At 33.9% G+C, this 27,812-nt stretch overlaps 1 pseudogene; it reads left to right on the top strand.

Moving 5' to 3' along the window:
• Positions 1-4,368: 4,368 nt before the first annotated feature.
• On the top strand, positions 4,369-5,218 carry LOC118529006 (ADP/ATP translocase 2 pseudogene; annotated as a pseudogene).
• The last annotated feature ends 22,594 nt before the right edge of the window (positions 5,219-27,812 follow it).

The raw sequence follows: 27,812 nt of genomic DNA, 5'->3' as shown, positions 1-27,812 counted from the left end.
ACATATACACACACAATACAACATATATTACACATACAGAAACATTTTTGGTTCATATATATGCATATATATACACATATTTATATATACACATATCCGCACACACCTATAAAATAGATGATTTAAGGAAAGAAAGTACAGTTGCTCTCATTTTACTCTCACTTTGAAGTACTCAGAAGATAATTAGACAAGTAGAGTTTGCATTTATGCATTTAAATAAAGAATGAGATCCAATGTTTCAAATACGTTAAAGAGCTCTTACTTGAAATTAATTATCCTTTTATTATATCTGTTTGACCTCTAAAATACTCTCAATATGTTGTGTCTGAGGCTATAATTAGAATAGGCTCTCAATTATTTGCAGATGGATAGATGAATGAGTAGTTGAGTTAATGGATGATTGATAGATACAAGAATCACTCTTTTTCTACCATCTTGTGAAGAATTTATCAACACACTTTGACTTGTGTGAACACTTGTACACTTTATAAATGGTCCTCTTTTGAGGTTTCTGCAGCTAGTTGTCCTCTTTATCTCAATATGTCTTTCTGTCCTGGCATAATGCTATGTATTGAGTGGAAAAGCAATAACTTGTCTACTCAACCAATGCACTTCCAAATTTGAGAGGTTATGACCTGGAGATTTGCATCAGTTTGATAGGAAGACTAAGCCAACTCTGTAGAAGTAGTGCTTTTTCAGTCCTTATTTTTTTCCAGTTTATCTGATCTCTATTTTGCAAATGATCCTGATTTGCTTCAGCGTTCCTTCTTCCCCTTTCTGGGAAGTGTACATCTGCTTCTGACATCTGTCTTCTATCTTCCTTTGTAAATTATGAAGTGATGCCAACTCCTTTTATCAACAAATTACCCTTAGAAGCATTTAGAGGCTATAATGATTCTTTGATTTTCTTTGATTCTTTATGAATTTGCAAAATGACTTGATGCTTATATTAGCTTTGTTTGTCCTTTCTTTTTCCATATTTAATATTTATAGTTGGCAGGCCCAGATGGTGTACTTTGTTATGTCCTGAAATGTTGCTATTTTTTTCATTCCTTAATTACAGGAATGTCAGTCTGTAATATCCCCAGCCTCCATTTCTAGTTGACATTGTAGATTTCACATTTGTTGTATTATGTATTGAACTGACTGTTTGACACTGTGAAATATACAGTAATCTTTCCTTAACCTTGCTGCATTTCCATGTTTGTCTACCTTGGCCATTTGCCTTTGCTGTTAGATGATACCCTCAATTTGTTGCATTTTTAAAAGTTTTGCAGATATTTTAGACATTGATATCTCCCCATAAACAAGACAGTAAGGAATGAGAAAAAGAAAACAATTTGAGTTATGTGGTAGCAGCCAGAAGCATTGTAGAAAAAATATGCATTTTTTTTGTAGCTCTGGAAGTGCCCTTATAATTTGATAGAGAAAAAGTACATATATTTATTTCACATTTTACAAATTCTGTACCTTATAAAAATGTATTTCATGCAACCATATAGTCATATACTTGAAAGTACCAGTGATTTCTTCTCATAAACTTATTTAGTTTTGCCTATTAGATTTTGATCAACATCATCTTTCTGCTCGATCAGTGGCAAATTCTTACAACTCATTTTCCTAAGAAGCTTCAATAAAATATATAAGGGCTTAGTGTGTCAATCTCTTAAGATCTTGCTTTTAGTTACATACTAGACTTCCACATTAACTTTTCATTCCCCAACTCTTTAAATTTTCTAAATGCTAACAGAGATTATAATGCAAAGTATTTTCTTCTAATTAATTTAAATTTCCCATATCAAGAACTACTCAAAAAAAAATATCTTAAACAATTTAAGTAGTGTTTTTTTTTCATATTTTAGCCTTATTTTAAAAATTTCCTGAGAGATAGACCTAGAAATAGAAGTGTCCTCTTCATATAACAGTCCTGCTCTGGGCAATGAAGTCTGTACTTTGTCCTTGGATTCGACATCAAATGAGATTACATAGATTTCTCACCTACTACACCTGACAGTGTCAGCCACCTTTTAAAAAGACATTTGTAGCATCACTAGAGACTGCTTTTCTCCAGCTTGGAGAAAGCCCTGTACACATCTCAGAGGGCGCTATGTGGCCTTTTGCCTTTTATGTCTACCTCATCATCTTTCTTTCTAATTTCAACTTAAAACAAAGGATATACAGCATTCTAAAGTTATTGCATTGGAGGAATGGCTCGGCTGATGAAATATTTCCAACTTGGAATTTTACCTTATTATTTAATTTGGAATATGTGAAGGCAAATCACATTTTTTATTAACAGTGCTCATATAAGCAACACATATTATTGGACACTTACCCTGTGGCAGACCAAAAATTACAAACAACTGCCTCATGCCCACGTTTTATCAAACATGTGTATGCATGTGCACATTCATGTGCTCTGTCCTATATTGTATTTACACACACACACAGTTAAGATATCCCATGTGAAAGAAAAGACTTGGGGCTAATCATAAAGTAGATCTAACAAAACCAGAACACCTTTTTAAATATATATATGATAACAACTGCCTACCTATAAGTAGCTCTGACCTTCTTGTGCTAATTTAGTGTGATTTCCTATCTTGTCCCCACTACTCCATCTGTTCATGTTTCATTTTTTTAATTTTCCTTGACACTTTTTTGTCTCCTTTCATAATGTTTTTTCTTCAAAATCAACCAGCTGCAACACTTGGGCACTTATGGCATCTTGTTCTCACATGTAGATATCATATTTCTTTCTAACTATGTATTTACTCTGTAAAATATATTCTATTTTGTAGTATATTGTATTCCCCATGAAATCTGAAACTTAATAATAGGTGGTCTATCAGTTAAATTGGTGAGGAAAGAAAATGCTTTTGGAGAAAGGAAAGGAGGCCAGAAAGTATAATGAAGCCAGATCAGATCACAAGACACAATCTTCCATATAATGTCTACTACTTGTATCTTTAGGTTTACCTTCCATTACAGGGTACTGACATATAATCAGGGACTTCTTTCATATACCCACGGTGTCTGCTAGTTTACTAACATTGTGTTTATGACCTTCCTTCTATATTACAATGTCTTTTTGTCAAAACACTATTTTTTTTTCAAAATCATTAATATTTTTACTGCTTTTCCACCATTTGCAAGTGTACTATCAGATCTGTATAACTTTGCATGTTGGCAGGAATTCTCAATTTTATTTTATTTTATTTATTTATTTTTTAAAGGTTTTATTTATTTATTTGACAGAGACAGAGATAGCGAGAGCAGGAACACAAGCAGCGGGAGTGGAAGAGGGAGAGCAGGCTTCCCGCCGAGCAGGGAGCCCGATGTGGGACTCGATCCTAGGACCCTGGGATCATGACCTGAGCCGAAGCCAGATGCTTACTACTGAGCCACCCTGGCGCCCCAGGAATTCTCAATTTTAATAAACCACTCCCAATTCTTTGAAAAGCACCATCAAGAGAAATGTAATCACATAATTAGCTTCATGATTATGACCTTATTCTTTCTTTTAGGATAAACCACTGCACACTATTTTCTTTTCCCCATTTTGCCTTATATTTTTGCACAGGCTTTCAGGTAATCCAATATTCATAAGTTTCAGAACCCATGCATTTGGAAAATAAAGCTTTGCATAAAGTGTCCATATTGTTTGTGTATAATGACGCTAAATAACATAATTTGCTATGTGCATTGGGAAAACATCTTTTATCTGAAATCATCATAATAATCTTGGGCTGGAAAAGGAGAAAAAGGAAAGAAAAAGAGGGGCTAAAACTTAGTGAAAACCAGGTGCTATGCACAGGTGTTCCAGGGTTTTATGTGTTTTAGATATTTTTATCCATCAAGAACTCTATTTGAATGCTTTAATATATGGACCATGCCTGGTACATACCAGTTGTTAAATAAATGTGAGATTCCTTGCTCTTTCTTGGATTGAAAGATTTATTTATTCTTTCTTTCTTACATATTGGGGAAAAAAATCCCAGTGTATCTTTACACCATTTAAAATTATTCACATTTGTGGAGTGCCTGGGTGGCTCAGTCGGTTAAGCCTCCCACTTGATTTTGGCTCAGGTCATGATCTCAGGGTGGTAAGATCCAGCTCCACATGGGGCTCCCACTGGACAGGAGTCAACTTCTCTCCTTCTCCCTCTTCCTTTCCCTCTGCCTCTCCCACACTTGCTCAGGTTGGCTCTCTCTCTCAAAATAAATAAATAAATAAATCTATAAATAAATAAATACATACATGCATACATAAATAAATGAAATTATTTACATTGGAGTTCAGAGGCCCAGAGTCCCAGTGGTTCCTACCGCAGTCCCTCAGTTGCCCACCTGCTCTTTCCTTTCAACATGGTGGAGGCCACTATGTCCTTCACCAAGAACCTCCTGGTGGGTGGAGTGGTTGCAGTAGAGCCCAGAGAGCGGGTCAAGCTGCTGCTGCTGCAGGTGCAGCATGCCATCAAGCAAATCACAAGGGCATTACAGACTGGTTCGTATACCCAAGGAGCAAGGGTGCCTGTCCTTCTGGCATGGCAATCTGGCCAATGTCATCAGATCCTTCCCCACCCAGGCTCACAACTTTGACTTCAAAAGATAAATACAAGTAGATCTTCCTGGGTGGTGTGGACAAGAGAACCCAGTTTTGGCACTGGGTTCTGCAGGGAATCTGGCATCAGGTGGTGCCCGTGGAGCCACATCCTTCCGTTTTGTGAATCCTCTTGATTTTGCCAGAACCCGTCTAGCAGCTGATACGGGCAAAGCTGGAGCTGAAAGGGAATTCAGAGGCCCCAGTGACTGGTTAAGATCTACAAACCTGATGGGATTAAGGGGCCTGTACCAAGGCTTTAATATGTGCAGGGTACGATCATCTACCGAGCTGCCTACTTTGGTATCTATGACACTGCAAAGAGAATGCTTCCAGATCCCAAGAATGCTCACATCTTCATCAGCTGCACAACCCATCAATCACAGTGGTTGCTGGGTTGACTTCCTATTCCTTTGACGGTGTTTGTTGCCCTATGATAATGCAGTCTGTCAGCAAAGGAACTGACATCATGTACACAGACAGCTTGACTGCTGAAGGAAGACTGCCTGTAATGAAGGAGCCAAAGCTTTTCAAGGTGCATGGTCCAGTGTTCTCAGAGGCATGGGTGGTGCTTTTGTGCTTGTCTTGCATGATGAAATCAAGAAGTTCACATAACTTATTTCCTAGTTATTTATCCCCCTGTGAACAGGCACATTGTATTTTGTAACATATCTTGAGCATTCTTGACAGACTGTTGGCTGTCTTCATCAATGGCAACTATTCACTGGTTGAAAATGGGAAGCAGTAATATTCATCTGACCAGTTTTCTCTTAAAGCCGTTTCCATGATGATGGAAAACAATTATATTTTTTATTTCAGTCACTCCTGATAAATTTCAAGAAAAAAATCTGAAATATAAGGAAATAAGTAAATAAATAAAATTATTTACATTGGAAATATTTTTCAACCTCTGTCATTATTATTTTCTATAATTCTTTAGATTTGTTTTAAATTATTTTTCACTCTTACCTCTCCCATTGTTTGATTAATGCAGTCATTCTGGAATATAGAGAAGCACAAGAATATATACATTAATTTAAACTAGGTGGCTTCCTTTCACTTTTAACTTTCCAGTAATGTTGAATAGAGTGGTGGTGTGATTTTTAGTAACCTATTCCATCCATAAATCATTTTTCAGGCTTAAGAAACCATATTAATTCTGTAGCCCTTCCTGGAAAACAGTAATATGTACTCTATTTTCATTGAACTAATTTCATTAAAATTAACCCTACTTGCCTAAAGTCAGGAAAATTTTTAGCTGAATCTCAATACTTTTTCATCTTTTCTACCTCTGAGTTTTTAATAGGCTACTGAAATTAAACGTAATATATCAAGAAACTGTGAACTCCAAGATGAACACTATTGTTCGGGATTTATAAGGACTTCAATTTTAACACCATATTTGGTAAGTTTAACATGGGGTTAAATCAAAGGTGACTATTTTAAAAATATTTCCATTCTTTTATATTAAGCCCTATCCTTTACATGTTATATTCTGTAAACTTGCCAATAACTTTAGAGGAATGCCAAGTACACCAAAGTGATTATTTTTTTTTAAGAAAGGTAGTTATAGAATAAATAGTTTCTATTTTAATGGGTAGAAAATTAAGCCTACAATAAAATTTTAAACATAGTAATTTTTATAGTTTATGTAAACCTAATGTATTACCTAACATTCAAAATATAAGTACATGTCATAGCAAAAGTTTGTATTACATTAAAATACTATAATTTCCCCCTTTTTTGATATGTAAAATATTTTTCTACATTTGCTTATTATTTGCTAAATTCTAAAGCAAAATGCATTTCCTGGACGTTCAGGTAGGAACCCTTTATTGTATTATTATTTAAATATATACACATAAAAGTAGAAATAAACTTTTAATGCTTATACCATTTACTGAACAACAAAACCAATGTAGTTCTCAAATTAAAAGTGAGCAATACTATAAAACCAATAAATTTATAAACTATTTTATTGATGTGCTGAAATGAACACTCCTAAAAATATACATATGGTAGTGACCTCTATCACATAGGTTCATCTAACCTGGTCATTCTTATATTTCTGTGTGTAAAATGCTGGATCAATTATTGCTCAATCTTCTTTGTTTATACTATGAAAAAAACACTGAAGTTTTCCAAAGTGCCAAGAAAATGTTCAGCCTTCACCAGCAGGAATCCCTTTGTGCAGTATAAAGTTGATAACTTTTCCACATTACCTCTTGATAATTTAAGTGATATTCCTTGGCTAGTGATTAGAAACAAAAAGAACACACACACAAGGAAGAAAATGTTCAACAAAGATATAGATGATAGGGGCGCCTGGGTGGCTCAGTCAGTTAAGTATCTGCCTTTGGCTCAGTTCATGATCCCAGTGTCCGGGGATCTAGCTCCGCATTGCTCAGACAACCTGCTCAGCGGGAAGCCTGCTTCTCCCTCTCCCTCTGCCTCTTCCTGCACCTCATGCTCCCTCGTGAGCACACACTCTTTCTCTCTCAAAAGATAAATAAAATCTTAAAAAAGAGATATAGATGATAGATAGATGATAGATAACTGTGAGAAGCACATATGCTTTTGATTAAAATTTTAGGAAATTAAAAATAAATATTCAAAAATTCCTGGGCTGCAGGACAACTTCTGTGGACTTCTAGGTGCCCATGAACCTTGAGAAACATTGCTACTTCTAGTATTTGTTAACCATGATGAATCTTGGGTCAATATTTATAATTAAAAGAAGGCAGAAAAAGAGGTATTGGAAACTTATGAATATTGAATAAAATTGTGGCCAAATAACATATACTCTAAATTTATATGTCACAAAAGTGTTTTTCATGGTGTTTGAAATTTGAGAGGATATAAACACCTGAGTCAGAAAACTAACACTGATTAGATAATCAACTCTTGAAATAAATTACCATAATAGAAATGTTTAAAGGTACAGCACTGAGACAAAAGGATATAGTAATCTGTGTGTGTGTGTTCTATGAACATCTCTGCTCTATATTGGATTCACTTTCCTGTCTCTGACATCCTTAGTTTGTTGACTACATATCCTGAATTTTCTGACACAGTCCTAATTTTAAAAAAATATGTTTCCAAACATGTCCCAGTTATATTTCTTGCTGTGGGATGTTTCAAATATCTTTTATCACAGCATCATTTTAACAAAAAATAAATAAATTTTGTTCTAACAAACAGTTTAAATGTTTATTCATTTTAGATAAAACTATAGCAAAAGATCTCTCTAAATCCTCAGGAAAAAATTAACCTAATAGTTTAAAAAAATGTTTCAACCCGAATGCAAAACCTTCCCTGGGATTCAAACAATTCACCAAGGCCCTGAGTTGTGGACAGAGGACAGAAATGCAAAAGGCAAACAGCTGAGAAAAAGAGGGCATGTCTGCCCCAAGTGCTGTCAAATAAATGAATTATCCTCTAAATCTTCCAGTATTTAAAATAACAAGATATTTTCTTATTATTTTGCTAATCCTTAAATACCAAATTTGAATCAGTCACAATAACAAAGACTAAAAGTCACTTACGTCTAACTATATTGCCAGGTTTTATGCAATCATTTATATACATTTATGCACAAACACTGGTAGTTAATATTGTTATGTAAGTTAATTGCATTAATAAATAAATATTTATATATCGTAAATTAAAAATATTTGTATCATTGATATCCATAATAACAGACATATTCATAATAACAAATAACTAATCATAAATTATAAGGCTTTAAAACAGATGTGTAGAAGGATATACTGAATTAAATTTTAGGTTATCGTTTGAAGGCAGATTTTTCTCTTAAAATTTTTCTTACTTTCTGACTCCATAAAGGAAGATGAAGGAGATTCTATATCTGATGGGAGTCACTAAGAAAAATATTCAAAATATTTGTCAACTAGGGACACTAGAGAAATCAGCAATACCTCTGTAAGCAACATTGTGGGCCATCCAGTGGGTACAGACTCATATGAGCTCTACCTAACGTTGGACATATAAAAAATGACACCTCTATTGCCATGAAAATAGAGGACATTGAGAGATTATGCTAAGTAGGTCTCAAACTGAAGTAAGAGAATAAAATTCATTGAGTACTTACATGGCGTGGCCACTGCTGGCCAAGAATTGATTAGACTAGCACAAAGAATGGAACGTTCTAGCATAGGCCACACAGAGTATTGGTCAAGTACAAGGACTCCAATATTTAGGCCTGCTTTATCACATGGTAGTGAACTTGAACAAGTTACTCAACCTTTCTTCTTCCTCATAGACAAATTGGGGAAAATACAGTTCTTACCTAAGGAGTTGTTTGGAAGACTTAATTAATACATCTAAAAAAATACTCAGAACCATACCTGACAGTTAATGCATGCTAGATATTATTTCTGGTGACAAGGAATCATGATTCTATGAACTATGTTTGATAACTTTCCATTAATTATAGGCCTTGCATTGAGAAATAATCAACTCTTAAATGAAGTCTTTTTCTTAATGAGCCTTTTAATATGCAACCTGAATTTGATTTTAACATAGCTCAGAGTAAACTTACTTTGTAAATACAACTATATTATATTTATTTTGCATAATGATTTTAAAGATATGCATGCTAAATTAAGCTCTTACATTATAAAAACAACAATCTTTACCATTGATATACTTACTGCCCACTTGTATCATAAAGATAACATATTCTACTTTCATAACTCTTCTGAAATGTAATATCAGGGAATAAGCATTTAAGGTAAAGCAATAAACCTGGTGTCATTGTCTTTGCTTGATGCTATAATTTACTATAAAAAGTTTCTAAAGAAAAGGATTTAGGAAGGCTCCTCTATGGCTATTTATTCTTTATATGAAATTCCATGAATAGCTGTGGGTAAGTTGCATTATATTTATTCTATATGCAATACAATTTTTATGCTCCAAAAGTGCATAGTATTTCAGAAATGAAATCCATACATATACCAGACTTTCGTTGACCTTGACTTCATTTTTTTTTTTTTTTTGGAAGAAGATAATCACCTGCATGTTTCTGAGAAGAGTTAATACAATGAGGCAGAAGCAGTACTATCCAGGAGGAATTAGATTTCAGATTATATTAATCACTGTCTACATCCTCTCAACTTTGTGACACAGAAATCAAGGACAAAAAAATTAAGGCCAAGGATTAAAACAGAAACACTGTGCCAAAGTGGCAACATATATTTTCTGAAAACTGTTACTATAATTCATTTTAAATCAAACTGTGATTTAAACATGTTTCAACAATGGAGCATCTAAGTCTTAAAAATGAGTTACTTTAGGAAGAAATTTTAGGCTACATGACCATTATTTGCAATTAAGTTCCAAAACTAGCATGTTTTCTTAAAGAATATTCCTCTAAAGCAAGTATATTTCTGAACAAATTAATAAAGTTAAATAGAATTTTCTATTTATATTTGATTCTGCCAATATAACAAGCAGGGGATAGTTGCTATTGCATAATGTATAATGGAAAACTTTAAGAAGCATCTTTATTATATTCAGCACGGGGATGCTCATTTTGTGACTTACAGGCATTTATCACTTTAACATTTGTTATCTTGCACTATATAAAAATTACAGAATAATTTTCACTGTTAACATGTAAGCAACCCCCCAAAATAATCTTTTCACAATTCCCAAGATATTATTCCCCAAACTCTTAGTATTACTTTTTCCAGGAGAACATATTTGAGAGTTAGTGGATCTGAATTTAGAAACAAACAAAAAATATCTCATACTGAGCACACCTCACACCTTTTCTCCATGGGGGACACTCATTCAAATTAAATATTTCTAGTGCTAATAATAAATATTTAAATATTCAAAGAACCCAAATTATCACTGATCTTAGTATGAAAGAAAATATAAATGTTTATCACTTAATGCAATATTCTATGCAAATAAGGGCGGTTTTGTTTTTCTATATTATATTCCATGTAAGTTCTTTTATTATTACTTTCCCGTGTTCTAAAAACTATGAGAGAAATTATATTGATCAAATTTCTTTTACCTCAGTACAAAACAAACCTAGAATCTTTAATGAATAATTAGAAATTTATTTCAAATATAGTACATTTCTACTGCATTAACCCTAATTTAATTTTAGTTTTTAATTCTCTCCCTCTTTCTTTGTCTTCCATTCTTTCATTCTCTTTCAACTGCATTTTGTTACCAGGAGATTGGTATTCCTTCTCTGCTCTTGATTCTTAAAATAAAATGACAACTTTGACTCTTCAAAACCTTAATTATATAGGATTGGGAACTTAATTATTGATATTATAGTCTCTGTAAGTGAAAATATAACATCTGTTATTATAACAGAAGTAATAACTACAATAGAAAAAGGTATTTCTGAAACAAAAAAGTTTAAATCATTACACCACTTTGCATGTTTTCTACTTCCTACAAGGAAACAGGAGTATAAGACTTGAATCACAAAAGTACAGTTTGCTAGGTTTCAGTTAGTGTCTGGAGAAATAATAACTGATTGTCTTTTCCAAGGAGGTAACTTATGGAGGCTGAGAATTTTTTAAAACAATCTTTAAATAGCTGTAATTGTTTTCTTGGGTTAGAAATGTAGGAATTGCCATACTTGCACACAGAGACACACAGACACACATATAAACAACATGCCAAAATGGTTTCTTATAAATAATAAAGCTGATTATTATTTTGCGTGTGTGCAGCTGGGAATATGGAGAAATAAGGATTCTAAAATCTAATGCGAATTCCTTATGTATAACTTACAAGCCTGTTACCCAGGTGACAGTGTCATCTATACTTGGTAAAGCAATTTAGATTCACTGTAATTTGTATAGCAATGTCAATTTATTTGTTTGATATTCAAATGTGATGCTATGCTCAGCTTGAAATACTATTTTTATATTTTCCCATCAGCCATTTTTGGATGTGACTTCATATTCTTGTACATAAGATTTAATTCTCCATTATTTAGTTTTAAATGAATAATTCATGTAATTCAAAATTCTACTCACAAAAAGCATAACCATATATGCATATAACTATGTTTATATAGTTACAAATATGTTATATAGTTATATATATTTATAAAATATGAAAATAAAGGTTAAAAAAGTCATCCATTATCTTTGGCATATAAAGTATCTAAAAATAGCATCAACAATAAAATGATCCTCAGTATATATAAACCCTGAATGCAATAACCTCTTTTTGCCCTTTTCCTTGCCTTTACAAGTTTGGAACATCTGGGGATTCAACTGAAGAGCTGGGAAAGCTTTGAAAAACTCTGTTCTTATTAACACCTGATTTTTGACCTTGAGGTTCTCATCTGTTCTCTTTATATGAATTTGGTAACACATCCAGAGTACATTTCTAATATAATACTGTCTTTGAAATATCCTAATAAAAATAATATCAGAAAATTAGTCTCTTAAAAATTAAATCACATGCTTCCAAGATTGCTAACACTGAAATAATGTAAGCCATTAAAATAATATGTTAAACAAGTTATGTTTCTTAGTTCATTCCTAGCAATGAAGTGTCATTTGTTTGTAAATTATTCTAAGATAAGAAATTTATATGAGGATGAATATGTTCAAAGAACACATTCTAAAAAGAAAAAATAGGAATTTGATAAATTTGAAAAGCCTCTTTACCTAAGTGCTTAATCATTGATTTTGGTGGTATTTTCTTCCCAAAACAGCCAATCTCCCAAAATAAAAAACAAAACAAAATATGCAGTGATGTAAAAAAATGGTCAATTATGCTTTTTTAGATTAACTAAATCAGTTTTTATGATTTTTAACTTTAGGAAAAAGCTCAAAAAATTGTTCAACTATGAATTCATCTTATTTCCTAATGGGATCACACATTTTCTCTGTTTACTTCAATTTATTTAATTTATATATATATATATATATATATATATATATATATATCAACTTCTTTAAATTTAATCTTAATTCAACAAGAACAATCCCAATAAATTCCTTTCCTGAACTATCTTCTTCGTTCACATCTGTTTGCTTACATAACATTGCAGTCTAAAAGTTCCTTGAGGACAAAATTCCAGTCTTAGTCACACTTACATATTTAATGGTTGACTCGTGAATGACTGAACACTAAGTAACTATTTACTATGACCTGCTCATACAAAATATATTTAAGCTGAGGTTCTTTGACTTTTATACTCAGGCTGCTCTGACTAGTAGGTATTAAGAGGGATCATTAATCGACCAGTGGTTGCCTGGATACACGTTGCACCCTGTCAAAAGCAGTATTTTTTAGACATGTTCCTTTTCAATTCCTCTGCTTTTAGCTGCTTTAGTTAAAACTGCTTAGCTAAAAGCAAGCTTTTCAAATATTTATTTGAGTACAGGAGAAACCATATAATGTTCAAGAAAATCCCAGTATTCTTATAGATTCCAGTTTGAAGACAAAATTCTCAGCCAGGTATTTTCTTTGATTTTGTAACTTCAATTCTTGCTATCATGAAAAGTTTCCCATTCCCAATTATCTATTTGTATGTGTTCCCTACAAAGTTTATCTTCCTAATAGAGGACAGGCATACCAAAATTAATTTTGAATATATTCATAGTTACTTCAAATTCTCCCCCCACCTCTCTCTTTTTTAAGATTTAAGTGTAGTTGATACACAATGTTACATTAATTTCAGATATGTAATTTCATATACAGCATAATGACTCAATAACTCTATACAATATGCTTTGCTCACCACAAGTGTAACTACCGTCTGTCACCATGCAACACTATTACAATATCATTGACTATATTCTTTATACTGTACCTTTTCTGCCTGTGACTTATTCATTTCAATAAGAAGCCTATATAAAAACTCTCTCTTGACATACAACTGGAACACTTGATCCAGTATTTCCAGAAACCTTACAAGGAGATTGACCTTTATCCTGATACACCTTCCCAAAATCTAGAACATTGTGTTACAAATTAAGTAACATTAATAAAGTAATGAACAAAAGCAAGTTTGAAGAAGTAACATGATGTATCCATTTTTGGACAATTTGAAATATCTGCAAATTTTCAAATTGGAAATATCCAACAGACCTTTAGAAATATATATTTTTTTTAATATATATTTCTGTCTAGTGACTGCTCTCTGGGGGATATTATTGTGCAATAAAAAGATTTTCACACTTTGTACCTAATCTGGTATGTCCATTAACATATCTCTTCCCCATGTCTTAATTTTGCTGTTTTCAGTCTCTTATATATTAAGCCAAGACATTAACCACTGCCCATAAGGTCAATTTTATCGCTACCTTGAGTGATTTCTCTTTCCAAACCAAGTAGATAATCAGGAGCTATCCTCGAAGTTGTGTCCGATTAGATTTCCCCTCACCACTGTCATTCAGGCTTACCCTTGAGTGGGGCTGTAGAGCAAATAGTAAATTTTCAGCTTGCACCCACATACTTGTCCAAATGTTATACGTGACAAGCTTGGCCTTTTTCTACCTCTGTCAGCTGGTTATAGGGAATGATTATAAGGCCATAGGTGTGAGCTGAAAGGGAGTCAAGACAGTCTCATTATTTGTGCTGCTTGAGCCCAATCTTATACGTACCATGTCCATTTTGTAATGGATTACTGCTGGTGCCACCAAATGCATGTCTTGATATGTCTTACATTCCCAGACTCAAGATTGGCAGTTATAGCTGTATGAGACCTGAATCTTGTGCCTGAACTTCATCTCTGTGTGTCCTCTGGGTCCAAGAGATAAAAATATCTTGTAAGTACTACCAAGGAGACTCTCCCATACTTTACCTTTCTGATTAACACATTGTGCCTGCCATTTTCCCTTATGCATCTATAGGTGACATTTAGCAACAACCATCTAATCCTACAATACTTGGAGTTACTATTTCCTCTGTAGAGCTCAAAAGCCAGAAGCCCTACAGGCGCTATCACTTCTCCTTCCCAGTCCACCACAGATGAGAGTCCTGGCAGTCACACTCCTACAGCATTCCACGGGACAGTGAAATTTTACCTGCCACTAGGATGTATAAAAATAAACTGTAAAAAATAAAAATGAAAAGTGAATGTAAGAACAGTATTGTTTCAACAATTTGGTAAATGTAAATTCTATCGTCTAGGTCTAGGTAATGGCACTGCCTTACATTAATAAAAACATGAATTTCTGTATTGTGTTTGTTTTTGCTCATTTGTTTTTAAGCTCTCAGAGAATCAGGAGAACACATACAGTCACTTATCACCTAGGGCTGATAATTTCATTAGGACGTCTGTGTTTTGATATTCAGTTATAACTTTTTAATGGTTATCAAGAACAAATTTGAAAATAAAGCTTCTGTTTACAATATCATTGTGAAGTAATATAAGTTTAATCTACTACATGTGTTAACAAAAAAAAAAAAAAAAGGAATTGGAAGTCTGGGACCAAATTTTAACTGTATCTAATTGGATTATGGGAGTAAAATATTTCCAGAAATAATTGACCAGTTCATGTGACTTCTGTACTTAAATCTTTCTTTATATAATAGTTATCTGTTCCATGCTAGTAAAAACACAGATTTAATATTTTGAATTTCTTGTGTGTTTTTTTACCAACCTGACATACTGTAGCAGTTCATTTTTCATAAAAATAGATTCATGAAAATAAAACATTTATTATGAAAATAAGAATTTTAAGTCTGAGGGGTGTTTTCTTGCTGGTACTTCAACATCAATGTAACATCCACCATAGTGATATACTATCCTGATAAATCATTTCAGAGATACCACTGTGCTGATATATTTTGACTCACATATACATCATTATGGTCATCATGATGCTTTATTAGTATCGTATATCACCAAAATGATGAGGCATTGATGATGTAGAATTTCTCAGTAAAATAGTGATGACAAAAGTCATCTTTCCTGGAGAAATGTTCTGTAACTTCATTCCTGAAAAGTTTATAAATATGCCATCTACCTTTCCTACCCTGTCTCAATAATATACTTTCAAAAATAGAAACTATATGTGATTTTTTTTTTTTTTGAGGCAGAAAGCTGAATTTTACTATAAAACATGAATGGGGTTTTCTTATTATGACATTCTCCCACATGAATTAATTGGAACTTTTCCCATTCATTCTAAATTGAAATACTTTTATGACCTTTCACCCATCAACAGACTTTTCCCCTTATATCAATAAATTGAAAGGAATCTGTCATAGGGTATGTTGTTGTAAAGAAGAAATGCAGTGGTTCAAACAATACAGAGCTTTCTTTCTTCTGTGTACAGTGTAGGATACCTGAGTATTCCAGGATGGGTACGTGTGTTCTACTATATAATGTAATTTTGCATCTAGATTACTTCTAACTTGCTCTGTTATCCTGTAGGGCATATTCTTCATTTACATGATTAAAACTGTCTCAATCATCTACATGTACACTTTGCAGCCCCAGGGAAGGGGAAGAGAGAGAATGAATGGAAGGCAAAGAACTTCCTTTGAAAAAAGTGATACAGTATTTCACACCACTGAGGAATAGCCTACATGAAATGATATAAATATATGGAACATAATTTTCCTGCAACTTTGATATATTTCTATCACTTATATTAAATAATGTTTGTATAATATTCCTTAAATAAGCATCAACTAAGTAAATTTATCCACAACACCTAGAATAATATATTAAAGTATCAACAGACTTCAAGAAATGTATTTGTTACCAAGTTAGCAAATATCATGTCAATCTCAAAGTTGTTCAAAACTGCCTCACTATATTCATCATTACATAACATGCTGTAAAAATAAAATACCTTGTATGAATGTCATTAGCTAGTTCACTATAGCAGTAATATTGCTATAATCTTTGTGGCAGTATTATTCCTTCCCTCCTCTTGGTTGTCAAAGCATTTTTATATAATTTATTAATATACTTAATCCATAATCTTATAAATATTCACCCTACCTCCAACTAGAATATAACATAAGCTTTCAGAGTAAGAATTTTGTTTTGAGTGTTGTTATGACTTTTTCACAGTCTAGTGCCTGGCATAGGGGTTTTAAAGAATGTAGTAAACTCTTAAGTCATTCTTTTACCATAGTGATTTGACATACAACATTAAACATTTAAAATATATGCAAATAGATTCTTTAACAGTCGGCAATTTTACATTATCCTTTTGAACATATATTGCCATTTCGTTCATGCCACAGAATTTTTTCTAGTTTCATGTATCTTAGTGTAAGAAGACTAATTATTGGTAACCATAGTTTTACAGTGAAAATAGGCAAATTAATATATTGGTGTTTTCAACAAGCTTGTGAGTTTAAAGTTATAGATAGTAAAAAAAATCAGCTAAATTGAATTATTAATATTATAAATAATTTAATGAAATGAAAAGTATGCTATAAATACTAATAATTATTAAACAGTAAGTACAATTTATTGCAACCTAATCTCTTAATGAGATCAGTGAGAAAATATTTAAGAGTCCATGGATTAATGATATGTTATTAAAATGAGATAGGGCTTCCAAGAATGTGGAAGCACTAATTTGAAAAGATATATGCACCTTTATGTTTATTGCATCATTATTTATGATAGCCAAATTATAGAAGCAACCCAAGTGTCCATCAATATGTGAAAGGAAAAAGAAAATGTGGCATATGTACATATGTATATATATGTATGTTATACATACATACATATGTGTATATATGTATATATACCTAATAAATATATAATGGAATATTACTCAGCCATAAAAAGGAATGAAATCCTGCCATTTGCAACAACATGGATGGATCTACAGGGTATAATGTTAAGTGAAATAAGTTAGTCAGAGAAAGATAAATACCATATGATTTCACTCATATGTTGAATCTGAGAAACAAAACAAATGAACAAAGAAAAAAAGAAAAAGAGACAGACCAAAAAACAGACTCAACTACAGAGGACAAATGGTTACCAGAGGTGAAGTGGGTGTGAAGATGGGTGAAATAGGTGATGGGGATTAAAGAGTATGCTTACCATGATGAGCACTGAGTAATGTATAGAATTGTTGAATCACTATATTGTACACCTGAACTAATACAGTCCTGTATGTTAACAATACTAGAATTAAAATTTTTAAAAAAATTAAAAAAATAAAATGAACAACAAGCCCCTCCTCCAAAAACAAAGGAGAAAAGAGATAAACAAAAAAAAACAGATTCTTAACTATAGAGAACAAAATCACAGTTACTGGAGGGGAGGTTGGTGGGGGATGGGGGAAATAGGTAAAGGGGATTGAGTACACTTATCATGAGTAACACTGAGTAATATATAGACTTATGGTATCACTATATGATACACCTGAAACTAATATAACACTGTACATTAATTAAATTGGAATTTTTAAAAACAGAGATAAAGTTTCTAATCAGTTTTGTTACTTATTTTCACTTTTATAAAGAGGTGGGGGTTGTTAAAGTAAAGCCCCTGAATTCTTTAAACTTTTCCCAGATTATGATTCAGACTTGAAATAGTGGCATGTCACATTAATATAAAAACTGAAATCTCTTAAGTTTTTAGTTTTTCCTTATTTTTTGTTAAAAACAAAAATTTAAAATCAATATATCTATAAAGGATTTGTACCCATTCAGTAAAACCATGTTAATTTCATGTCACAAAAGGCTCTAGCAAGGCTAATAAAAATGTCTGCAATTTGTGTTTCAGTCCATGGCAACTTCATTGCCTGATTTCATTAGAAGGAGTTGTTGATACATTTTTTTTAAAATTAATATAACTATGTTGGCTAATTGAACATAATAAAAAAAAATAAATTAATTTTAAAAAGTTAATATAACTATATCAACACTATATTTTTGGACAAATTATTTTTATATTCTTTGCACTTCACATACTTTTGTCAAAATATTGTATGTATATATCTGTCTAGTGCACAGAATGAATATGCCTACCACATTACATTAGCAAAGTCAATGATCAATCTTTTTTTTTTTATTTATGCTATGTTAGTCACCATACAGTACATCAATAGTTTTTGATGTAGTGTTCCATGATTCATTACTTGCGTATATCACCCAGTGTTCATTACAACACATGCCCTCCTTAATACCCATCACCGGGCTACCCCATCCCCCCACCCCCTCCCCAATGAAACCCTCAGATTGTTTCCCTGAGTCCATAATCTTTCATGGTTCGTCTCCCCCTCTGATTTCACCCCTATCAGTTTTCCCTTCCTTCCCCTAATGTCATCTGTACTATTCCTTATGTTCCACATATGAGTTAAAACAAATGATAATTGTCTTTCTCTGCTCAACTTATTTCACTTAGCATAATTCCCTCCAGTTCCATCCATGTTGAACAAATTGTGGGTATTCATCCTTTCAGATGGCTGAGTAACATTCCATTGTATATATGAACCACATCTTCTTTATCCATTCAGCTGTTGAAGGACATCTCGGCTCCTTCCACAGTTTGGCTATTGTGGACATTGTTGCTATGAACATTGGGGAGCATGTGCCCCTTCTTTTCACTACATCTGTATCTTTGGGGTAAATACTCAGTAGTGCAATTTCTGGGTCATAGGGTAGCTCTATTTTTAATGTCTTGAGGAACCTCTATACTGTTTCCCAACATTGTTGTACCAACGTGCATTCCCACCAACACTGTAAGAGGGTTTCCCTTTCTCCACATCCTCTCCAACATTTGTTCTTTCTTGCCTTGTCAATTTTTGCCATTCTAAATGATGTAAGGTGGTATCTCAATGTGGTTTTGATTTGAATTTCCCTTATGGCTAATGATGATGAACTTTTTTTCATGTGTCTGTTAGCCATTTGTATGTCTTCTTTGGAGAAGTGTCTGTTCATGTCTTCTGCCCATTTTTTGACTTGATTGTTTGTTTTTTGGGTGTTGAGTTTGAGAAGTTCTTTATAGATTTTGAATACCAGCCCTTTATCTGTTATGTCATTTGCAAATACCTTCTCCATTCTGTTGGTTGCCTCTTAGTTTTGTTGATGGTTTCCTTTGCTGTCCAGAAGCTTTTTATCTTGATGAAGTCCCAAAAGTTCATTTTTGTTTTTGTTTCCCTTTCCTTTGGAGACGTGTCATGAAAGAAGTTGCTGTGGCTGAGGTCGAAGAGGTTACTGCCTCTGTTCTCCTCTAGGATTTTGATGGATTCTTGTCTCACATTGAGGTCTTTCATCCATTTAGAGTTTATCTTTGTGTATGGTGTAAGAGATGATCCAGTTTCATTCTTCTGTATATAGCTGTCCAATTTTCCCAGCACCATTTATTGACGAGACTGTCTTTTATCCATTCAATATTCTTTCCTGCTTTGTTGATGATTAGTTGATCATAGAGTTGAGGGTCCATTTCTGGAGACTCTATTCTGTTCCACTGATCTATGTGTCTGTTTTTCTGCCAATACCATGCTGTCTTGGTGATCACAGCTTTGTAATATAGCATGAAATCAGGCAACGTGATGCCCCAAGCTTTGTTTTTCTTTTTCAATATTTCCTTGGCAATTCAGGGTCTTCTCTGGTTCCATACAAATTTTAAGATTATTTGGTCCAGCTCTTTGAAAAATACCAATGGTATTTTAATAGAGATGGCATTGAAAGTGTAGATTGCTCTGGGCAGCATAGACGTTTTAACAATGTTTATTCTTCCCATCCATGAGCATGGAATGTTTTTCCATCTTTTTGTGTCTTCCTCAATTTCTTCATAAGCGTTCTCTAGTTTTCTAGAGTACAGATAGATCCATTACCCTTTGGTTAGGTTTATTCCTAGGTATCTTATGGAATCGATTCCCTAATTTCACTTTCTACAGTTACACTGTTAGTATAGAGAAAAGCAACTGATTTCTGTGCATTGATTTTGTATCTTGCCACATTACTGAACTGCTGTATGAGTTCTAGTAATTTGGGGGTGGAGTCTTTTGGGTTTTCTACATAAAGTATCATGTCATCTGCAAAGAGAGAGAGTTTGACTTCTTCTTTGTCAATTTGAATATCTTTTATTTCTTTTTGTTGCCTGATTGCTGATGCTAGGACTTCTAGTACTATGTTAAATAATAGTGGCGAAAGTGAGCATCCTTGTCATGTTCCTGATCTTAAGGGAAAAGCTCTCAGCTTTTCCCCATTGAGAATGATATTTGCTGTGGGCTTTTCATAGATGGTTTTTATGAAATTGAGGAATGTTCCCTCTATCCCTACACTCTAAAGAGTTTTAATCAGGAAAGGATGCTATATTTTGTCAAATGCTTTTTCTGTATCAATTGAGAGGATCATATGGCTCTTGTCTTTTCTTTTACTAATGTGTTCTATCACACTAATTGATTTGTGGATGTTGAACCACCCTTGCATCCCAGGAATAAATCCCACCTGGTCATGATGGATAATCCTTTTAATGTACTGTTGGATCCTATTGGCTAGGATCTTGTTGAGTATTTTGGCATCCATATTCATCAGGGATATATTCTGTAATTCTTTTTGATGGGGTCTTTGCCTGATTTTGGGATCAAGGTAATGCTGGCCTCATAGAATGAGTTTGGAAGTTTTCTTTCTATTTCTATTTTTTGAATAGCTTCAGAAGAATAGGTATTGTTTCTTCTTTAAATGTTTGGTAGAATTCCCCTGGGAATCCATCTGGCCCTGGACTCTTGTGTTTTGGGAGGTTTTTGATTACTGCTTCAATTTCATTACTGGTTATTGGTCTATTGTCAATTTCTTCCTGTTTCAGTCTTGGTAGTTTATAAGTTTCCAGGGAGACATCCATTTCTTCCAGGTTGTTTAATTTATTGGCATATAGTTGCTGATAATAATTTCTAATAACTGTTTCTATTTTCTTGGTGTTAGTCATGATCTCTTCCCTTTCATTCATAATTTTATTGATTTGGGTCCTTTCTCTTTTCTTTTGGGTAAGTTTAGCCAGAGGCTTATCAATCTTATTAATTCTTTCAAAGAACAAGCTTCTAGTTTCATTGATCTGCTCTACTGTTTTTCTGGTTTCTATTTCATTGATCTCCACTCTAATCTTTATTATTTCTCTTCTCCAGCTTAGTTTAGGTTTTATTTGCTGTTCTTTCTCCAGTTCCTTTAGGTGTAAGGTTAGCTTGTGCATTCAGGATTTTTCTACTTTTTTGAGTGAGGCTTGGATGGCTATGTATTTCCCCCTTGGGACCACCTTTGAAGTATCCCATAGGTTTTGGACCAATGTGTTTCTGTTCTCATTGGTTTCCATGTGAGTTCTTCTTTAATTTCCTGGTTGACCCAAACATTATTTAGCTGGATGGTCTTTAGCTTCCAAGTGTTTCAATTCCTTCCAAAATTTTTCATTGTGGTCTGAAAATATGCAGGGAATAATCTCAGTCTTTTGATATCAGTTGAGACCTGATTTGTGACCCAGTATGTGGTCTATTCTGGAGAAAGTCCCATGTACATTTGAGAAGAATGAGTATTCTGTTGTTTTAGGGTGGAATGTTCTGTGAAGTCCATCTGGTCCAATGTGTCCTTCAAAGCTCTTGTTTCTTTGTTGCTCTCCTGTTTAGATGATCTGTCTATTTCTGAGAGTGGAGTGTTAAAGTCTCCTACAATTAGTGTATTATTATCAATATGTCTCCTTATTTTGGTTAACAGTTGGCTTATGTAGTTGGCTGCTTCCATGTTGGGGGCATAGATATTTACAACTGTTAGATCTTCTTTTTGGATAGACCCTTTAAGAATGATATAGTGTCCCTCTGTATCTCTTACTATACAGTCTTTAGCTTAAAATCTAATTTGTCTGATATGAGAATTGCTACCCCAGCTCTCTTTTGAGGTCCGTTGGCATGAAAAATGGTCCTCTATCCCCTCACTTTCTGTCTGGATGTATCTTTAGGTTCAGAATGAGTCTTTTGTAGACAGCATATGGATGGGTCCTGTCTTTTTATCCAATCTGCAACCCTGTGCCATTTCATGGAAGAATTTAGGTTGTTCATGTTGAGAGTGGTTATTGAAAGATAAGATTTTAGTGCCATCATGTTGCCTGTGAAGCCCTGTTTCTATAGATTGTCTCTGTAAATTTCTGGTCTATATTCTCCTGGGGTCTTTCTTCTTTTATAGAACCCCGCCTTGGTGGTCACATAGTCTTTCAGTTTCTGCTGGTCCTGGAAGCTCCTTGTCTCTCCATTCATTCTGAATGACAGCCTTGATGGACAAAGTATCTTTGGCTTCATAGTCTTCTCATTTAGTACCCTGAATATTTCTTGCCAGCCCTTTCTGGCTTGCCAGGTCTCTGTGGATCAGTCTGACATTATTCTGATGTTCCTCTCTCTTTACGTAAGAAATCTCCTCCCCCTAGCTGCTTTCAGAATTGCTTCCTTGGTTCTAAGATTTGTGAGTTTTACTATTATATGTCAGGACATTGATCTCATCGATCTGGGGAGGGGTCCTCTCTGCCTCTTGGACACAAATGCTTGTTTCCTTTCCCAGATTAGGGATGTTCTCAGCTACAGTTTGCTCAAATATATCTTCTAGTCCTCTCTCTCTCCCCACCCCCTCAGGGATCCCAGTAATTCTGACATTGGAACTTTTCATGGCGTCCTTAATCTCTCTCAGTCTGATCTCTTGGGCTTTTAGGTGTTTATTCCAGGCCTCTTTGGCTTCCTTCTTTTCTATCATCTTATCTTCTAGCTCACTAATTCTTTCTTCTGCCTCATTTACCCTGGCTGTCAGGGTATCCAGTTTAGACTGCATCTCATTCCTAGCATTTTTAAGTTCGGCCTGTTTAGCTCTCATTTCTGCCCTTAGAGATTCTATATTGTCACTAATATTTTTCTCAAGCCTAGATATTGACTTCATAATTGCTACTCTGAAGTCTATCTCTAATGACTTGTTATATCCATATCCATTAGGTCTGTGGCAGAGGCCATAGTCTCCAATTATTTTCTTTGTTGGGAGTTCCTCCTCTTAGTCATTCTCTTGAGGGGTGGTTGAGGGAATGTACAGAGTCCAAAGTATTAACCACAATCCAAACAAGCACACCCATTTTATAGGGACCCTAGGGATGTTGTCCTCTTGTTCTTCCAGCCTGTCTTCTGGGGGAAGGGCCTGCCACACTGTTACTCAGGCAACCCCGCTTGAGCAGAGTTGCCCTGCCCCTGTGGGGGGGTGGGGTGGGCTCAGTGGAAACTGGTTTTTTGAGCTTTTTTTCTCTGGTGTCTTCCCGCATCTCTTCTGTCTCTTCTGAGAGTCAGATCAGAAATGACCGCACCCGAACCTCTGACCCAGAGCAGAGAAATCATAGTCTGCTCTTCACTGAGCTCTCCAGGACAGAGAGACTCCTTTTCTGTCTGCGCTCCTAAAAACTGCAGTCTCCCATGGTGGTGCGCCCCAGAGCAACTCTCTCAGAGGTTGATCCCAGGGCTGGGGCGTGTCTCTGCCCTTTGTGCGTCTAAAACCATGAGCCACCCCAGGTTCATGGGCATGCACCCGCAGCTCCTGGATCCTGTCTGGGGGCTGCACTAAGTCCTTTCCCTGCCACTACCGGTCTGCAAATCTGTGCCTGGTCACCAGCACAGGACATTTTTGTGCTCTGGTGTTATATCACCTCCCCAGCACCCCCTTCTGTTTGTCTTCTGATATCTGCCTGCAGAATCACGACTCTAACCTTTATACCTCATGACCATTAGAGATTTTCTGCTTGTAGAGATACAGATATATATTCTTACATCTCAGTCTGATTTCATGGGTGTTCAGAATGGTTTTGTAGATATCAACTAAATTCAGGGGACCAGTTGAAATAGGGCCCCCTACTCCTCCACCATCTTGCCTCTCCCTGTCAATGCTCAATCTTGTATCAATCAGCCAAATCTGATATATTTCCTGCCAAACAAAAAAGAACATCATTTATGAAGCAGATAAAGCTATTTATATTATAGCATGAAATATCATAAATACAATGAAAATAATGAAAATATTACTGATAGGAACTAAATCATGATTAACAAGTCTAACATAGTAATAAGTTTTATTAATATAAGTATTGTTCCATAATACTAAATTTCCAAAAAAATTATAATATATATCTAAGTTTATAGGATATCTACGAAATAATAATTAGGATATAAGGCATGTTATTACTTTAGTAGTAATTACTTTAGACATGAGTGTGTTGATGTCTGGTATTCTGCTTTAAAAACGTTTAAGGAGGGGCGCCTGGGTGGCTCAGTCGGTTAAGCGTCTGCCTTCGGCTCAGGTCATGATCCCAGGGTCCTGGGATCGAGCCCCACATCGGGCTCCCTGCTCCGCGGGAAGCCTGCTTCTCCCTCTCCCACTCCCCCTGCTTGTGTTCCCTCTCTCACTGTCTCTCTCTGTCAAATAAATAAATAAAAAATCTAAAAAAAAAAAAAAAAAAATGTTTAAGGATTAGTTCTAAAAATTCAGTTATAACTCCATTAACTTCATGAAAATCATAATCAAATTCTATATATTAATTAAAGATGAAGGTCAATACTATTTTATTTTATTTTATTTTTTTATTTTAGAGAGAGAGAAAGAGAGATGAGCAAGGGGATGAGCAGAAGGACAGGGAGAGAGAGAATCTCTCAAGCGGACTCCACTCTGAGCATGTAGCCTGACACAGGGCTTGATCTCATGACCCTGAGCTGAAATCAAGAGTTGGATGCTTAACGGACTGAGCCTCTGGGAGCTCCAAGGCCTATACTATTTTAAATGAATAGCTTTAGCAAATAGCATTTGATTTATAGTTTTGTTATTAGAACTTAGAATATAGTAAACATTTAGAAATAAAATGGGATTATATTGTAATTGGAATAAATATTTCATAATTTGATTTGGGTAAATAGATTGTAAGTACATTTGTAAATATTGAACATATTACATATAAAACAAAGTGTATAAAATCTTTGAGTCATATTCAACATAACTAAAAAGGATAGTTTTGAAAACATTCAGTTACATTTAATTATGTCAGTGTCACAAACTTGAATTTCTTTTGCTGTTTGAAGGTACTTTCTATTTTGCACTTACAGCTGAGGAGAGAATTTCCTATGTTTAAATTTATGGAAAAAATAACACTTTAAAAAAATCAACGTTTTCTTTGCTTTGCTCTTAAATTTTTCCATAACGGCAATATATTCCTTGTAAAATCTCCCACTGTCCGTATTCCGTACCAGATTGAATTTAACAGTATACAAGGTGAAGTTCCATTTCTAAAACCATGCTTATATAGAAAAGCCTCAGAGTGGTTTACGTGCCTTTATTAACCATAAAAGGAGTCTTCTTTGAAAATAATATTTCCTGTTGCCCTTTTGTTTGATTCCCTGGAAGTTTTTATATATGGAGTAATGTGCCACAAAAAGATTAATGCCAGGTGAGAAGAATGTTTTTGTTTTGTAAAGCGGGAGAAATTTTGCAAAAGTGGAAGGACGAAAGGAGTGCTAGTATACAATATAGATGTAGATTATCTGGACTGATTTCTTTAAGATAGTTTGTACACTCTTATCTTTGGAAAATTTGTGTAGCCCCAGGGGTATGCCTACCTGTTTAAAGACCAATGTCTTAAGTAAACTTGTATTTAACTTGGTAGTGGTAGGGCTTGCTTGTTTTGTTTTTTGGTTGATATTTCATTAACTATTTAATGAGTTAACTTACAATGATTATCTGATTAATTTAACTAATTCTATTTATTTTCAGAAAGTAGAAAGCAAGCTTGATCTGTATTTGACCATAGGGCAAGGTAAATTGACATTGAAAAGAGAATGGCTAGAGCCTGAGGCAAATAAGAGAAAGTAGCAGTATCTAGCACAACCACTGATGGGTTTAGCTATTTCCAATTTAACAGTTTATCAAACTACTCTTGGTTTTCTTATATTCTCTTAAGGCTAGATGTCTTTTCTCTATGTGAGATAGGGAAGTTAAAGAAAGAACAAAATGGGCATGAAATGAATCAAAAAGTGTGCCGGAAGAGTATATTTCCTCAATACCTACAGTTTTAAAAATTTGTAAATGTCTTCACAAAATGAACAAATATTGGAGTCACCTGAAGATACAACCTTGAAAAAGCCTTTTCTTTATTGGAATAAAGATATTTTAAATCATTTTCTTAATTCTTTGCTTAATTTGTCCACCATCCAGGGGTTAGATTGAACTATAGGAAGTGAGTCCTGAAATCTAGATTTACTAACAATTATCATCAAAATAAAAAAAAAAAAATTGTTAAGTCTTCTCTAAATGGCATATAATCTAGAAAAGGATATCTATTTTAAATAGTCAGCAACTTTTGAAATAGTATAGGAAGGTAAGAAATAATTTGCTAAACATTGTCATATGTTTATATACATACATATTAAGTAGAGAATATCTGTTTACAAAGACAGTTTTTATGAATCAAGAAATGTTGTTTGCCTTGCTAATACAATGTACAAATATTATCCCCATGTTTTACCTTTAAAAATTGCTCAATCATGCCATTCAATTATTCATTTAAATATTTCTTGAATATTCTAAGTCCTTGAATATTTCTTGAATATTCTAAGTTCAAAGAACATAATTAATGCACAATTTATAAGTTTCCTAGTTTTTTTGTACTTTGATTACCTTCACCTTTTTTTCCCTGCTATCTTTGCTAAGCTATTGATACTAATTCACCATTTTAGAGATACCCTGTTTATGTGTGTACTACTGTTATTATTCCCTTATCTTAGATTAAAAATGTCAATGAACAGAGACTAAGTTTGCAATGTTTTACTAGTCTTTACACCGGGGACTGATGATAAGAAATAGAACAATAGAAACTTTTCATATTTTATACCTTATTCAGCAGTGTTTTTTTATCCTTAGTGTTGTGTACATAAAATGCATGACTTTGTAATTGATAAAATGACTCATGTTTTCTAAGGTGTCTGATGAAATATGCAATATCATTATCATACTGCATTTAATTTAGAAAACTGAAATTCTAGAACCAAAAACCTTGAGAAAACAATGTTACATATCAATGACAAAAATAATATAATTTATGGCATTATCAATATACTTTATAAAAACTCTAGTTTCTGAAAATAAATACTCTGAGGGTAGTAAGAGGGGCTACTGGATCAATTAATAGCAGAAATTAATTAAACAGAAAAAAAAAAACTCAAATGGCATCATATCATGTGTCAATCTCAAGAGGTCAGAGTCCTCTCAGTTATAC

This window comes from Halichoerus grypus, chromosome 3, assembly GCF_964656455.1.
Source record: "Halichoerus grypus chromosome 3, mHalGry1.hap1.1, whole genome shotgun sequence".
In the NCBI taxonomy this organism is placed as follows: domain Eukaryota; kingdom Metazoa; phylum Chordata; class Mammalia; order Carnivora; family Phocidae; genus Halichoerus; species Halichoerus grypus.
This window is presented reverse-complemented; position numbering and strand designations above follow the sequence as displayed.